The sequence below is a fragment of the Prionailurus viverrinus genome, chromosome D3, assembly GCF_022837055.1.
Source record: "Prionailurus viverrinus isolate Anna chromosome D3, UM_Priviv_1.0, whole genome shotgun sequence".
Lineage (NCBI taxonomy): Eukaryota > Metazoa > Chordata > Mammalia > Carnivora > Felidae > Prionailurus > Prionailurus viverrinus.
Window position 1 is genome coordinate 62,350,008 of NC_062572.1, and position 17,854 is coordinate 62,367,861.

General features: G+C 36.3%; 1 long non-coding RNA gene across 2 annotated transcripts in view; it reads right to left on the reverse strand.

The window, feature by feature from the left end:
- The window catches only part of LOC125149696 (uncharacterized), a 298,529-nt gene that overhangs the window by 79,614 nt on the left and 201,061 nt on the right, over nucleotides 1-17,854 (reverse strand). For both annotated transcript variants that reach the window (XR_007146015.1, XR_007146014.1), the window contains exon 2: nucleotides 17,146-17,298. This is a non-coding gene — a long non-coding RNA (uncharacterized LOC125149696). The remainder of the gene's footprint in view (nucleotides 1-17,145; nucleotides 17,299-17,854) is intronic.

Consider the following 17,854-nt stretch of genomic DNA (forward strand, 5'->3'; position numbering starts at 1 on the left):
TGAAGTTCCTTTAAGTTCTAAATTCCGTGGATTTCCCATCATTCTACAAAACATCTTGCTCTAAAGTGTTACTATCTTAAAATGCATTCTACTACCATCTGTGCCTTAAAAAAAAACAAAAAACAAAAAACAAAACAAAAAAAACACCCAAACAAAACATGGGGAGAAAAAAGCTAAAACTAAAGGAATTTTAAGGACCCAATTTCTGCGAAAGAGAATTGTTCCCAACTGCACATCAAAGTGGTCTCAGTCATTCACTAGGCTTGTACCAGTTAGCAGCTCTATAGAAACTTCAAGCACAAGAGGAAGATGTGGGTAACAAATGTGCCCATTTACTACTTTACTGAGAGATCAAGGGGGAAGGATCTGTCCTATTTCGAGACAAGTACCAGGTCACTGTTAGTTTTTACTCAATTTCATTTTGCACACTTATGTCCAAGGAAGGCAGTGCTTTCATGACTATACAGTCTGTGCACTTCTGTCCTGTGGTAAAGACTGCAGGGCACATCATTCTGAGAAAACATTGCTGCTTAAATATGAAAACACGGAACAGCAAGCTGCCAGTGGAAGGAACAGTGTGTCAAGTGAGTGAGCCAGAGTTTCCTAGAGCCTAAACTAGTTGTAATTTTGAAAATATATTATGAAAACAAAGTAACTAAAAATAAATAACAGAAACCTTGGATAGAGATCATTCTTGTTTGATACCTACATTAAAACGAAGTATTTTACTGATTAAATTTCCAGGGTGGTTACCTGCTCTACAATAGCGGGCCCCACCCTTTGATTAGCCACATTCAAGGGAGGTCTTTAATATTTTTCAAGTGGGAAAGTAGAATTTTTAAAGCAAAATTACATTTAATCTATTCAATGAAAACAAACACTAAAATATGTGAGATTTAGAGAGAATAAGAATGTTTTATTTTAGAGAAAGTGTTAGAAAAAAATGGGGCTGAAAGCAAAACTAAGTATTTTATCTTCAAGAAAGAAAGATGGGGATCAGCTGATTTCAAGGTTTGCAATTTAGCTTTCTCCAGTATGTTGCATAGGGGTTGAATTTTAATATTTTATTAAAAAATTTTTTTAATGTTTTTATTTATTTTTGAGACAGAGAGACAGAGCATGAGCAGGGGAGGGGCAGAGAGAGGGGGAGACACAGAATCCGCAGCAGGCTCCAGGCTCCGAGCTGTCAGCACAGAGCCTGACGCGGGGCTCGAACTCACGGACTGTGAGATCATGACCTGAGCTGAAGTCAGATGCTCAACCGACCGAGCCACCCAGGCACCCCAATATTTTATTTTTTATCATCATGTAGCCCCATCTCTCCACCCAATAGTGCAACCCTGTCCTTTCCTGGGGTAAAAGGAAAGAGAATATGAGCAGAACTAGTCTGTCACAAGCCAGGCCAGCACTCTGATGCCCTGGGATCCACTTTTCTATACATCTGAGGACTTGGAAAAGACTAGAATCTTTATTTTTATTTGTTTTGTTTGTTCATTTATTTATTTATCTATTTATTTTAAGACTAGAGGCATTATTTTCCACTAACAATCAAAAACGGTCAGCTAACTGCTAAACTATTTAAAGTCTCCCTCTTTAAAGAGCAAGTGAAAAAGAAAAGTTAATAGTGACTGAAGAAAAGAAAAACAATCAATGGGAGTAAGTAAAAAGAGAGGCAGTAGTCCTGCCCTATCTGTATTTTACCCAAGGTCAACCGTGTTCCAGACACAGATGATCCTCCTGACATAACAGGAGAAAGTCAATATTAGACTCGTAGCACTATGTCACAATGCCTATATGATTCACTTATCCCACCACATAGTCATTTTGTCATCTCACATCATCACAAGGAAAAGAAGGGTCAGTACAGGACAATAAGATATTTTGAGGGAGAAAAAGCGGGGAACAGAGAGAGATCATACTCACTTAACTTTTATTAAAGTGTATTTTATAATTGGTCTAATTTATTATTGTACTGTTGGTCTCTTTCAGTGCCTAATTTCTAAATTAAATTTTATTATAGGTAATTATGTATAGGATAAAAAAAAAAACACCAGTATATCTAGGGCCTAGTACTATCTGTGGTTTCAGGAATTCACTGGGGATCTTGGAAAGTAACTCCAAAAGGTAAGGGGGGACAGTTGTATGTATGTTTGGGGGGATGTGTATGAGGCAGTGAGAGAGAGAACGCTTTCATCTTAATCAACTAATTAATTCTTAGAATTGAATGCTACCTGTTAGCTTCAATCACAGTCAGGGGTAATTTGAGCTCTTCACTGGGTTTGTGGGGTCTAGATAATATTATCCATGATTCTCCTGAATGCCACACTGCTTTTTCTATTAAACAGAGCAACCAACTCTACATAATCATGACAGTCATCTGATTGATCTTGACATGTGGGAGAGATGCCACTATTCACACTGAGTGATTATCATGTAATACAAAAGTCAGAAGAAGAATATATGGCAGGATATCAAATGACCAATCTGGTTTCTCTGGTCTCTTTTAGTAACACATTTCCCACTCCCTGGACTAGGACCAAGGAAACAGTTATGAAGGAGGAAGAAGTTATGAGAAGAAATCCATCTTGTTTTGCTTTCTTCATTGGTTTTTATTTTTGAGAGAGAGAGAGTGAGTGCGTGCCTACAGGTACACACAGTGAGCCAGAGGAGGGGCAGAGGGAGAGAGAGAATCTCAAGCAGATTCCATGCTCAGCGTGGAGCTGGATACGGAGCTCCATCCCACGACTCTGGGATTGTGATGTGAGCTGAAATCAAGAGTTATTTGCTCAACTGACTGAGCCACCCAGGTGCACCAGCTTTCTTTCATTTTTATATAAGCCTTGTTCAGAAAGTTTTGTTGTGTTTTGTAGCATGGGTGGCGATGCCCCTTCCTAAGTCATGTTGACATTCAGTCTGACATGTAGAGAGCACTTAATCAGTACCGAGAATCTATTTGTTAGTTGGGGCTCCTGGGTGCCTCAGTCAGCTAAGCTCCAACCCTTTGTTTCGGCTCAGGTCATGATCTCACAGTTCTTGAGTTCAAGCCCTGCATCTGGCTCTGTGCTGATAACACAAAGCCTGCCTGGGATTCTCTGTCTGCCTCTCTCTGTGGCTCCCTCCCACTTGTTCTCTACTTCTTAGAGAAACTTTGTTGTGTCAGAAAATCACAACAGGAAGACAGTTTCTTGGTATTATTATAAAATTCCTAAACATCACCACATAATTTAGGAAGACATTCTGTCATCATATTCAAAATAGAAAGCTTATCCTGAAGCATAAATCTGCCCTCTAAATGTGGCAGACCCCTACAAAAGCAACCAAAACATTTGTTTGATTTGGGGATATTGGTTGTCTTTTTATTGTAATTGTATGAATGTAAGGTGTTTGATCACTTAAGGACATAATGTAGAATTCTTTCACATACAGATATAAAAAAATGGGTCCTAAAAAAACTATAGAATTTTCTTTTTTAAATATTTTTTAAAAGTTTATTTATTTGAGAGACAGAGACTGAGACAGCCAGCTGGGGCGGAGCAGAGAGAAAAGAAGAGAGAGAATCCCAAACAGGCTCCTCCTTGTCAGCATGGGGCCTGATGCAGGGCTCGACCCCAGGAACCATGAGATCATGACCTGAGCCAAAATCAAGAGTCAGATGCTTAACTGACTGAGCCACCCTGGTGCCCCTATAGAATTTTCTAAAACAAAATCAGATGTCATTTCTTTTAAGAAAATAAGAAGAGAGACAATAATACAAGTGAAGGAGCTCTTCCTAAGGTCACATGAGCTTTTGGGTAAACATGCAGCCCTGACCTTATTGAGGGTTTTTTGTTGTTTTCCTCCTCTCTTAGGGAAATTCTCCATGAAGTAATTTATTCACAGGGTCACAGACTGCCAGATTTGTATCTCCACTCCATATTCAAAATCTCACCTCTTCAGATTAGAGACTTTTTATTCTCCAATAGCTAATTTTCCGTAAACATAAGGAGAGACTTCACCTATTTGTATGGCGCATTTCATATGCAAATCTACCCAGTCAACAGCAGAGTGGACACTGATTACACACAGGAGATGCTAATCATGAGGACTTTTAAAGTCACTGAGGCAGACAATATCCTTGCCAATGTCCTAAGGGTGTCAGAGGTAGAGTCTGTCACTGTGGTACCACGGATCTAAGTGGGATGGACCATAGGTGCTGAAGCCCTGGAAACCAAACTCTGGAAATGGATTACCATGAGATGGCAACATTGAACATTAAAAAGTTTGTTCTTTTTGGTCCTTGGGAAATTGATGGGGGTCGGCAGGGGGTGTGTGACAATTGTACCTTTTCTCTTTTGCTCTAACTTTCTAGGGCTTTTGTTTCATTTGCATATTTTTTTAAAGTGACTTGAATGTAGATGGCTCCTTCCTGCTGAGCTAGTCAAAGTGCTTTACATACATTATCTCTCATTTGTCCTCCTCTAATCCTCCGTGTTTGATAGGTGTCAAAGGAATCAAAGGAAGGTCTTTTTTTTTTTTAATTTGAGGAGGAAACCAGGGTTACAAGATTGAAAGTATAGAAGAGCAATTTTCCAAGATGGCATCCAGCTTTGGAATTCCTGTATAACCCAGGGGGGGTGGGGAGAAAAATATTTTCTTTGATCACTACTGTTTGCCAGAAGCCTACCATTCTTTCTTTCCTAAACCAAAAAGGCTATACTTCTCATTTTCCTTGCTGTGACCTAAGCCTTGTGGATTGTCCTGGGTTATGAAAAGTGAGCAAAAGTGGGTACTATGGAGTAGAGCCATCCCTGCCCTGAGAGAAAAACACACACATACACATGCACACATGTGCACACACACACCAGATATGTGCAAAATAAAAATATGGAGTCCTGAAGATTTGGGGTTATTTATTGCATCAGTTTAAACTTAGCCTATTCTCACTAATACATCTTATTTGGGTAATACTTAAAAACAATGAAATGATAACAATCTGCCACTTAAAATTTCATTGGAATCACAGTGTATACAAATGGACAAAAATGCACATTACCATCAGGCAAATAATTTAATTCCTATAATGTAGATTTCAACAAATCAGTGAAGTAAGTATATGTTGCTACAGGGTATTATTCCTAGTACTTTTCTATATTAAATTAATAAATTGTACTGATTTTTCTTAATGTGAAAATAATGCACGTAAATAAAAAATAATTATGGAATACAAGAAAGCACAAAGAGGAAAATAAAAATAATAACCTATCGTCCTGCATCCAGACATAACCACTGTTATTATTTGGAGACATTTATAGTCATTTTTAACAAAATGAACATTGGTGGCTGTCGTTGTTACACCTCTTTCTGGTTCCTGTCACAAGGACTACAGAGGCGAAAAGACAGACTAAGAGAAAGCTGTCTGCCTGAATTCTAGCTCTGGCTTGAACACTAACTAGCTGGGAGACCTTGGAAACCTTTTAATAGGCGCTAACTCTTTTTCCTTTTTGGCATTTCTGTCTCACAACTCTGTTCCTTTCCATGAGATTCCAATTTCATTACCTTTGTTTAAGCTTTTATTATTTGACTCAGAGTCAATTCACTAAAAAAAAAATAGCTGAAAGTTGATTCATCAAAAATGATTAAATTCCCAAATTTAATCCATTCGCCAAATTTTTAACGGATTAAAAATGAATCTGTAAAAATTTTACTAGTTATATTCAATAATAGACACAGTCAAAAAGTATATTTTGTCATCAGTAATAAAAATGTTGTCATTTTCGTTGTTTTTCTTCCTTTCAATTTTTTTAGCTTACAATAGTATCTAGTAATCTTTTAATTCATTTTTTTTGCCAGTCTATCCCATTTAGCATGACAATTATCGTTTTTAAAGAGCCCAATACTTTAAAAAATTGAATTTATATTTAAAATATTTCAAATTTGTGGTTGTAATCATGTAGGGGGATATAGTAATTATTTCTGAATATATTTGCTTCCTCTTTTGAATGATTGAAATGTCTTATGTTGGAGCTTAATGTGAACTAATACCAAATGAAATTAGTCCAACTGTCTTTGCTGGCATCCAAAACTTAGTACCTTCTAACTTGTGAGAGTTTTCCTGGTTATTTCTTTCAAATACTTTTGAAATTAAAAGTAATTAAATTTAACATTTAATATAAAGCAAAATGAATTTTAAATTTAATATAATTAAATTCAGGTAAAATTTTAAGTTTGAATTTATTTTCACATAATTTAAAATTCAGTGAGGAAAATCTTAATTTAGCTGTGCATCAACATTAATTTTACTTTATTTTAATCCAATACTTAAATTTAAATACTAAATTAAATTTAGTATTATTCTGATCATTAGAAATATAAAAGCTAGGCTAATAGGCTATTTTAAGAATAAGAGAACAAAATCTAAAAGTGTTTAACCTTTAAAAATTTCAAAAACTATTCAAAACTTCTCAAAACAAAAAGAAATAGCTAAGACAATCCAAGTAAAATGTGAAAATCTTAATTGAGAAGATGTTTTGTGCATTTTTCAATGTGAACTGCTAACAGATGAGTTGAGACATATTACAAATTTTAAGAGTTTATTTGAACAAAAATCAACCAGGCAGCACCAAACTGGAAGAGGTTAGGTGCCCTCCACTGACAGGAGCTCAGGGAAAGACATTTGGATACTTTTAGAGAGAAAAGGTGGAAGGCAAGTAAGGAAATTCTTGATTGGCTATATCTGAAAGCCTAGTTATTTGTGATTGGTTGTCCTCAGCGTTTTGATTTTGTAAACTTCAGGCATGTACAGGCTTAGATTTTGTTTTGCCTATGTAGGCCCCAAGGACATTAGAGTCACCTCGGTCTAATGGCCTCCATATTTAATTAATTTAACATGCCGATCTGTTTTATATTCTTTATTGTGTATAAGTTTATTTCACTACTTTTTTGTTAACATTTCAACTTTAGTTAGTATTTAGAAAAAGTGGATTTAATTATTATTAATCTGAATTGAAATTCCTATTAAAACTTGGGGAAACAGCAATTAAAATCATTAGCACATTATACATTGGGTTAATGGATTCTTTGCTGAATTATTTCTTTGTTCCTTCCATAGTTACCAACACCCTTAAAGCCAAAATATACCACCAGTGACCAACCATCAAACAAAATAAAAAAGAAGAGCAGCAACAGTGCAACTAGATTGAATTGTTTTCAGTTCCTATGTCATAAAACACAATATGGAACAAAACGTTTTGGACTATTTTGATAATCTATCACTTAATTGTACAGAACTGCTCCTTACCTCAAGTGACTTGCCTCATGTATATATTGTTCTTACCTGGTTCGGAAATTTTACCCATCACATTGACTCAACAGATTTTTGAGTAAGACTTTATATCGGATATATTTCCTGGTGGTTAGAGACATGGGCTCTGTTTACCAGGGGCTTGTGGTCAAGTGTGGAGATGAAAAACTAAACAAATAACAAAATTGCTATATAATGGATTTTCTGCTTTAACTGAAGTTGGTTACAAAGCACTGCAGTTAAACGGTGAAGAAGAAGCAAATATTATTGCCCAGCAAACCCCTTCCACCTCCCATGTTCCTCAAATCCTTTCAGGACACCTTCCTTATCACATCCACGCATTTCGGACATCTTGCTCCTCTAGTTTGCTCCTTCCTTGATCTCTTTGTATTTCCCTTTGCCTCTCTCTTGTGTGGGGATGCTCTCCCTGCTATCCTTCCAATTTGGACTTTAACATCACTACTGTACAGAGGACTTCCCCGAAGACCCCCTCTAAATCAGCCAACATCCTACTCTAGTTAATCTCTATTAGATCACTGTGCTTCTTCCCTTTATAATATAGATAATGCTTACCACTACCTATATAACTTGTTTTATTCACTTGTGTACTTATTTATTACCTGTCTTCCCCAGCTAGAATTTAAGCTCCAATAGGAGAGTGATATTTCCTTGCTTTTATCTATTATTTCCAGAGATATTGGCCCATAATTGGCATTTTATACTTGTTGAATAGTTAATTTTTTATGCATCTATTCATTCATCTATATATTCACTCATTCATTAATAAACATTTAATGAGCACTTATTATATGTCAGGCTATTTTTTTAAGGCATGGGGAACAGGAGTAAACACAATGGCAAAAATCTCTGTTCTTATTAACGCTGCAGTCCAGAGATGGAGACAAACATAAAACTAAGAGACACGATAACATTTAAGATAGTGATAAGTGCTGTGGAGAAAATATAGGTCACAGATGAATGGGTTTCATTTGGAAAGAGATTGCCATGCTATTTATACTAATATAGGAAGACCTTAAGTAGAACATCACACTTGAGCAAAACCCTGAGGAAATGAAGTTTTCATGGTGATTAAAATGTGAAGTACATTGGAAGTTTTAAACAGGAGTGGGGTGATCTGACTCTTATTGTACAAAAATCATTCAGGTTATCATATTGAGTGTACTCTGTAGGGAGACAGGATCAGGTAGAAGTAAGGAGATCAAGGTAGGAAGTATGTAATACAAGTAAAACCTTGAATTGTGAGTAACTTGTTCTGGAGTGTTCCACAAGACAAGCAAACATTTCTAATACATTTTAAATTGATAAACGAGCGATGTCTTGCAATACAAGTAGGATGTGACACCAAATGTCACATGATCACAACCAAGACAATGGTTCTTGAAATTTGCTTTGATATAAAAGTGCTTTCCATTACAAGCACGTTTCTGGAATGAATTAGGATCACAAACCAAGTTTTTACTGCTTCCTAGGTGTCATTGATTTGGATCAGGATATTAGCAGTATAGGTTAGGAGAAGCAGTCAGATTCTAGATATATTTTGAAGTGGCAGCAAATGGACTTTGTTGATGGCATAAATGTACAATGTGAAAAAAGAAAGGGCTTAGGATAACTTTTAGATTTTTGACATGATCCCTTAGGAGGATGGAATTGCCAGTTATAGAGACTGACTAAAGTCTATGGGAAAAAGAGGTTTGGGGTAAAGGAGGATAATTGGAAATAAGTTTGGGGCATGTTAAGCTTAAAATGCCTGTAAGACATCCAGGTAGAAAAACAAATAGGCATCTGGATATAGAAATTTGGAATTCAGGGAATTCATCTATCCATCCAAGTAAATATTTGCTGAATACCTATGCTATGTCAGAAACAGTGATACATGCGGTAGTTACCTATTTGAAAAAGACACACCTCTGGGGCACCTAGGTGGCTCATTCGGTTAAGTGTCCAACTTCGGCTCAGGTCATGATCTCATGGTCTGTGGGTTCGAGCCACGCGTTGGGCTCTGTGCTGACAGCTCAGAGCCTGGAGCCTGCTTTGGATTCAGTGTATCCCTCTCTCTCTGCCTCTTCTCCACTCACATTCTTGTCTGTCTCTCTCTCTCAAAAATAAGCAAACATTAAAAAAAATTTTAAAAAGAAAAAGAAAAAGACACACTCGCTATCTTTTAGGAATTTTCAGTTAAAGGGGAAAAGAGAAACATAAGCAGGTATTTCCAAAAATGTGGGATAATGGTTTTCCTGATGCTGCAAGAATATGCAGAGGTGATATGCAATGTCTCATATTTGGTTTGGATTAAGAAATAATTCCTGGAAATATTGAATTGCAGAGCCCTAAAGATATGTAAGAGTTAGTTAGCTTAAAGATGTGTAAGAGAGAGATCTAGAATGTTCCTTGCTTTTTTTCATAATCTCATATCATTTTATTTCTGAGATTCAGGTACTTAATTATTATTTTCAAATGGGCAACACATTTTCAAATCCATTAAAGTAAGATTTTAAGTTTGTCACATCAAGTAAGTATATCTTTTTTCTTGAGACCAGTATCATTCCTTTTCACACTGTCTCTCCCATCCCCATGATACATTCACATAAATTCATTCCAGAATAATGTGTTCCTCTGAAACAAAGCAAAACAAAGAGAAACGAGATTTGACTTTGAGAGTTGTGTTTACAAAGGAAATTCTTTAAGACAGGATGTTTTATACATATCATGGAATAACTTGCATACATTTACAGAAAGTTATCTTTACACTGCTTTTGACTTCATAATTTTCTAAAAATGTTTATTTTTTGTCTATTTTTATTTTATATGTATTGTTATATGTAAAAAAAAAAACATTATAGCAAATGAGTGCAGTGGTGTGCCAGACCCACGTCTCATTTTCCTGGCTCCCAGAAGCATTTTCTTCTCTGAAGTTTCCCTGCAATGAAGGGAATCTAACACTCAAAGTTAGCACCGCTCCTGGGGTCAGCACACATCCAATGACTATTCAATGTCAGAGGACAGAGGCCTGTCTGTGCACCTTGAGTCAAGACACCTCTGAAGACTCATCTCAGCTCCAGAACTCTCCATGAGGTTGGCTGAAGGCTCTGTTAAAACCACATCAGAGTTTAACTTCTCCTTGAACTCAATTCTTCTCCCCTCACTCCCTTAAAATTGTTGTTCCTAAAGATGCTATGTAATAAACTTTCTGTAAACAAATTTCTGGTTCAGAGTCTAGCTCCCGGTAACTGTCTGTGATAAAACAGTATGAATGAGTAGATGAATGTATAATGACTGATGGGAGAGAACGACCTATATCATCCAGATCAAAGGCCCTGCCGAATATTGCCATTGGTTTTTGAGCTGCTCGGCTGTCTTCTGAAATTTTGGACCTAGATTTGAGCATCTTCTTTAAGAAGGACAGCTAGAGAGATTCCAAAATAGGAGAAAGATGATTTAGATTATGGAGGACCAAGCAGCCAATCTCATATACATAAAATATTTAAAGAAGAAGTAGATTTAGCACTAAGAAAACAAAGTAATATTGGACATATAAAGATACAAGCAATGGATATTATCAAGCTGCATTTCCTGCTCATTAGCAACAGAGCTGTCTCACAATTAGAAAAATATATCCTGTGAGGTTTTGAATGCACAGGACAAACTGGAATGAAGGTGACCAGAAGTCAGGGATATTGTGGAAGAGATACTTGCATTGTGCTCAGGTTCAGAGAGCTGACAGCCAAGGACTTGTCCTGCTCTGATTTTGCAACATTATAGTGGTAGACAAGAGAGAGTCTCAATTTGAAGTTCATAGCTAAACAGCATGGTTACCTACACAGAAAGAGAAACATGTGCACCAAAATATATTCATGTGAAATAAATGGATAGATAAATTTGTATGCTAGTTTGGTAGTTGTTGATACGGATACAGATGTTCTATCTATGATAAAACAGCACCATACCTTTAATTCTTTTATTTTCACTGTTTTGGAGAACTACATTGTATTCATATAGGACAATGTACTTATCATTTTCTTTGAGGAAAGGCCAAACATTTTTTGTGGTTAGTACACACATTGCTGCTATATATATTTTTGTGGATGTCCCTAAGTGCACATGCGTAAGAATTTCTCTAGGATACATAACTAAGAATGGCATGGCTAGGTCTCAAAGTGTGAGGATCATCTTATAATAGAAAATACCAAATATTTGCCAAAGTTATTGTATCAATATTCACTCCCACCAGCAATATGTAAAAGTCAGTTGCCTGAGTTCTGATTTTTTTTCCAGGTTCCATTCATCCAGCAAAAGTTGATTTTATTTTATTTTATTTTATTTTTTCAATATATGAAGCTTATTGTCAAATTGGTTTCCATACAACACACAGTACTCATCCCCAAAGGTGCCCTCCTCAATACCCACCACCCACCCTCCCCTCCCTCCCACCCCCATCAGCCCTCAGTTTGTTCTCAGTTTTTAAGAGCCTCTTATGCTTTGGCTCTATCCCACTCTAACCTCTTTTTTTTTTTCCTTCCCCTCCCCCATGGGTTTCTGTTAAGTTTCTCAGGATCCACCTAAGAGTGAAACCATATGGTATCTGTCTTTCTCCATTTGCTTATTTCACTTAGCATCACACTCTCCAGTTCCATCCATGTTGCTACAAAGGGCTATATTTCATTCTTTCTCATTGTCACGTAGTACTCCATTGTGTATATCAACCACAATTCTTTATCCATTCATTAGTTGATGGACATTTAGGCTATTTCCATCATTTGGCTATTGTTGAGAGTGCTGCTATAAACATTGGGGTACAAGTGCCCCTATGCATCAGTACTCCTGTGTCCCTTGGATAAATTCCTAGCAGTGCTATTGCTGGGTCAGAGTAGGTCTATTTTTAATTTTTTGAGGAACCTCCACACTGTTTTCCAGAGTGGCTGCACCAATTTGCATTCCCACCAACACTGCAAGAGTTTCCCGTTTCTCCACATCCTCTCCAGCATCTATAGTCTCCTGATTTGTTCATTTTGGCCACTCTGACTGGCGTGAGGTGATATCTGAGTGTGGTTTTGATTTGTATTTCCCTGATAAGGAGCAACGCTGAACATCTTTTCATGTACCTGTTGGCCATCCAGATGTCTTCTTTAGAGAAGTGTCTATTCATGTTTTCTGCCCATTTCTTCACTGGGTTATTTGTTTTTTGGGTGTGGAGTTTGGTGAGCTCTTTATAGATTTTGGATACTAGCCCTTTGTCCGATATGTCATTTGCAAATATCTTTTCCCATTCCGTTGGTTGCCTTTTAGTTTTGTTGGTTGTTTCCTTTGCTGTGCAGAAGTTTTTATCTTCATAAGGTCGCAGAAGTTCACTTTTGCTTTTAATTCCCTTGCCTTTGGGGATGTGTCAAGTAAGAAATTGCTACGGCTGAGGTCAGAGAGGCCTTTTCCTGCTTTCTCCTCTAGGGTTTTGATGGTTTCCTGTCTCACATTCAGGTCCTTTATCCATTTTGAGTTTATTTTTGTGAATGGTGTGAGAAAGTGGTCTAGTTTCAATCTTCTGCATGTTGCTGTCCAGTTCTCCCAGCACCATTTGTTAAAGAGACTGTCTTTTTTCCATTGGATATTCTTTCCTGCTTTGTCAAAGATTAGTTGGCCATACGTTTGTGGGTCTAGTTCTGGGGTTTCTATTCTATTCCTTTGGTCTATGTGTCTGTTTTTGTGCCAATACCATGGTGTCTTGATGATTACAGCTTTGTAGTAGAGGCTAAAGTCTGGGATTGTGATGCCTCCTGCTTTGGTCTTCTTCTTCAAAATTCCTTTGGCTATTCGGGGCCTTTTGTGGTTCCATATGAATTTTAGGATAGCTTGTTCTAGTTTCGAGAAGAATGCTGGTGCAATTTTGATTGGGATTGCATTGAATGTGTAGATAGCTTTGGGTAGTATTGACATTTTGACAATATTTATTCTTCCCATCCATGAGCATGGAATATTTTTCCATTTCTTTATATCTTCTTCAATTTCCTTCATAAGCTTTCTATAGTTTTCAGCATACAGATCTTTTACATCTTTGGTTAGATTTATTCCTAGGTATTTTATGCTTCTTGGTGCAATTGTGAATGGGATCAGTTTCTTTATTTGTCTTTCTGTTGCTTCATTATTAGTGTATAAGAATGCAACTGATTTCTGTACATTGATTTTGTATCCTGCAACTTTGCTGAATTCATGTATCAGTTCTAGCAGACTTTTGGTGGAGTCTATCGGATTTTCCATGTATAATATCATGTCATCTGCAAAAAGTGAAAGCTTAACTTCATCTTTGCCAATTTTGATGCCTTTGATTTCCTTTTGTTGTCTGATTGCTGATGCTAGAACTTCCAACACTATGTTAAACAACAGCGGTGAGATTGGACATTCCTGTTGTGTTTCTGATCTCAGAGTGAAAGCTGTCAGTTTTTCCCCATTGAGGATGATGTTAGCTGTGGGCTTTTCATAAATGGCTTTTATGATCTTTAAGTATTTTCCTTCTATCCCGACTTTCTCGAGGGTTTTTATCTTAATAAAAGGTTGCTGAATTTTGTCAAAGCCCTTTTCTGCATCGATTGACAGGATCTTATGGTTCTTATCTTTTCTTTTATTAATGTGATGTATCACGTTGATTGATTTGTGAATGTTGAACCAGCCCTGCATCCCAGGAATGAATCCCACTTCATCATGGTGAATAATTCTTTTTATATGCTGTTGAATTCGATTTGCTAGTATCTTATTGAGAATTTTTGCATCCATATTTATCAGGGATATTGGCCTGTAGTTCTCTTTTTTTACTGAGTCTCTGTCTGGTTTAGGAATCAAAGTAATACTGGCTTCATAGAATGAGTCTGGAAGTTGTCCTTCCCTTTCTATTTTTTGGAATAGCTTGAGAAGGATGGGTATTATCTCTGCTTTAAACGTCTGGTAGAACTCCCCTGGGAAGCCATCTGGTCCTGGACTCTTATTTGTTGGGAGATTTTTGATGACTGATTCAATTTCTTCGCTGGTTATGGGTCTGTTCAAGCTTTCTATTTCCTCCTGATTGAGTTTTGGAAGCGTGTGGGTGTTTAGGAATTTATCCATTTCTTCCAGGTTGCCCAGTTTGTTGGCATATAATTTTTCATAGTATTCCCTGATAATTGCTTGTATCTCTGAGGGATTGGTTGTAATAATTCCATTTTCATTCATGATTTTATCTATTTGGGTCATCTCCCTTTTCTTTTCGAGAAGCCTGGCTAGAGGTTTGTCCATTTTGTTTATTTTTTCAAAAAACCAACTCTTGGTTTCGTTGATCTGCTCTACAGTTTTTTTAGATTCCATATTGTTTATTTCTGCTCTGATCTTTGTTATTTCTCTTCTTTTGCTGGGCTTAGGCTGTCTTTACTGTTCTGCTTCTATTTCCTTTAGGTGTGCTGTTAGATTTTGTATTTGGAATTTTTCTTGTTTCTTGAGATAGGCCTGGATTGCAATGTGTTTTCCTCTCGGGACTGTCTTCACTGCATCCCAAAGCGTTAGGATTGTTGTATTTTCATTTTCATTTGTTTCCATATATTTTTTAATTTCTTCTCTAAATGCCTGGTTGACCCATTCATTCTTTAGTAGGGTGTTCTTTAACCTCCATGTTTTTGGAGGTTTTCCAGACCTTTTCCTGTGGTTGATTTCAAGCTTCATAGCATTGTGGTCTGAAAGTATGCATGGTATGATTTCAATTATTTATACTTATGAAGGGCTGTTTTGTGACCCAGTATGTGATCTATCTTGGAGAATGTTCCATGTGCACTCAAGAAGAAAGTATATTCTGTTGTTTTGGGATGCAGAGTTCTAAATATATCTGTCAAGTCCATCTGATCCAATGTCTCATTCAGGGCCCTTGTTTCTTTATTGACCGTGTCTAGATGATCTATCCATTTCTGTAAGTGGAGTGTTAAAGTCCCCTGCAATTACCACATTCTTATCCATAAAGTTGCTTATGTTTGTGAGTAATTTTTTTATATATTTGGGGGCTCCTGTATTTGGCGCATAGACATTTATAATTGTTAGCTCTTCCTGATGGATAGACCCTGTGATTACTGAATTCTGATTTTCTACCAGTGTGTTGGGCATGTAATACACCTCAACATAGATTTTACATTTCAGTGTGCTGATTATTGACAAAGTGAGTGTCTCTTCATATGATTATGCAATATCTCTCCTTCCTCTTCTGAGAAATGCCAATTATTTGGCCATAGTGTGTGTGTGTGTGTGTGTGTGTGTGTGTGTGTGTGTGTGTTGCAAAAATCTTCTTCTCTAAACAAACAAGCAAAGAAAAACTCCTAAAATCATCTTCTTATTAAAAGGAGTTCTTTACATATTATATATCTAATCTTCACTAGTTATATGTATATACAACATCTTCCTCTAGTTTGTAGTATGTCTTTATTTGCTTAATAACCTTTTGGAGGATTGAAATGTTAATTTTCAGATATTTATATTTATTTATCTTTCATGGGTTGCATTTATTAAGTCTTGTTTCAGAAATTATTTTTTATGCCAAGGTCTTTACAATATCTTTTTATATTATTTTGTAATTTTGTCTTTATAACTTAGACATTTACATTTACATTTTTAACCTAGCTCAATGATTCCTATGAATAGTGTGAGGTAGAGATTCAAATACATTTTTTTTTATGAACAAGTGATTGTTGTGGAAAACATTATTGAAGATGTGTTTTCCCCTACTACTCAACAGTGTACCTGGTCATTATCAACTTCCCCCTAGACCTGGGTATGTTTCTAACTTTACAGTGTTTTTTCTCTCTTCAGTATCTCACTTCCATTGACCCTCTAGACTAATTACTATAACTTTACAATAATTCTTGATATTTGGTAATGTCTTGACCATTCTTGATGTCTGAAATGTACTGTATGTTGTTTATTCTTATACTTTGCTCTTGCATATCTGTTTTAGAATCAACTTGTCATTAAAGAAAAAAAAAGCCCAGTGAGAATTTTTATCATAATTATGTTTAAGCTATAATATATTTGGGTGAAATTACATTTTTTCAACAATTGCATCCTCTTGTCTATAAGCATTGTATATGACTCCATTTATTTAAATATTTTCTAATATCTTGTAATAAAGATCTCTCTCTCTATATTTTCATAAGGGAAGGGTCTTACAAATTCTGTATTTTTTAAAAGAATCATAATTATTTCAGTTTTGGTCATATAGGTTTTTTTTCTATTTTATATTTTTAATATACCTATTCTACAGAAATGCAATTTATTGCATATATTTATTTTATATCCAGCAATTTCCTAAATTATCTTATTGGTATTTTCACATCTAAATGTTCTTAGAAATGGTAATCTGGCCATTTTAAAGGAAAGTTTAAAAGCCTATGAAAAATGGAGGCAAAAAGAAAAAAGCCTGAAGATATATAAGCTCTCCAGCCAACATCATTCCAGTGATGGGAAAAATTTACAATAAAATCCTTGTGAATGGATTTTTACAAATCCAGCTTTTGTATTTTTCACTGGGATGTGTCTACTGCTAAGAAATTGTGTTCTGCCTTGTTCAGATACCAGGTTCTTTTCTTGCTGGAATGATGCTTTGGGGTTTATGATAGATAGAAAAGTAAAATCTAACACCTTTCCCCCCACATCCATCCCTACTTCAAAAGAAACTGCTCTGTTTGATCCTCTTCCTGAAGTTCCTATTGACAGGACATCAATCATTTTATTTGTATACCACTTTTCACAGCACTAAAAGTGCTTCACAGAACTAGTAACATCCCAGTTCCCAACACAGGCTGACAAATTATTTGTTCAAAAGGCAAGCTTATCAAGCCTGCACTGCTTACCTTTCTGTGTGCAGAGCTGTACTGCTGAATGTGAAATAAGTGTGGAATCTGGTGCCCATGTCATTAGACAAACAGAGGTGCTGTGGAAGTCTCTGCAGTGGCCTCTTGGAAATGCAGGCTGCAGACTCCTGGGGTCTGGGAGGCCATATGTACCTGCAGGTAAAGAAGGGGACATGCCAGTTTCTCCAACAGCCTTTCATAGATAACACACTGCCAGGAAACCCAAATCAGGGGGATGAAAACTGACATGCAGTATTAACCATTCCAGGGGCAGCATTTGGTAACCAAGTTTCAGTGGTTAAGGTAATTTTAAACAAAATTGATACAAATGTCATGTATTAGAAAAATGTATAATCATGCTTTTTTAAACCATTCTTCAACATGGCTCCTCTGCTTGGGTAAGGTTTATCTTCTCGCTCTTTCTCTACGAATTTCGTCTTCTTTTCTCTTCTATCCTTTTCTTTCCATGGGACCATTCCTCCCAATTGTTATTAGCATACTTTACTTGAGTTTCTGGTAATCAGATTACATGGCATGATTCCTTTCTCTAATCCAAATAATCCAAACTAAATTTATGTTTCCCTTATACTTTTTCTTTAGTAGTACTTATAGAGATAAATTAATATTCACACATGTGTACCTATGCTGTAACAGATGTGTATGAGTTTCAATATTAGGCTAGAATAACTTGATCATGTGAATTTCTATT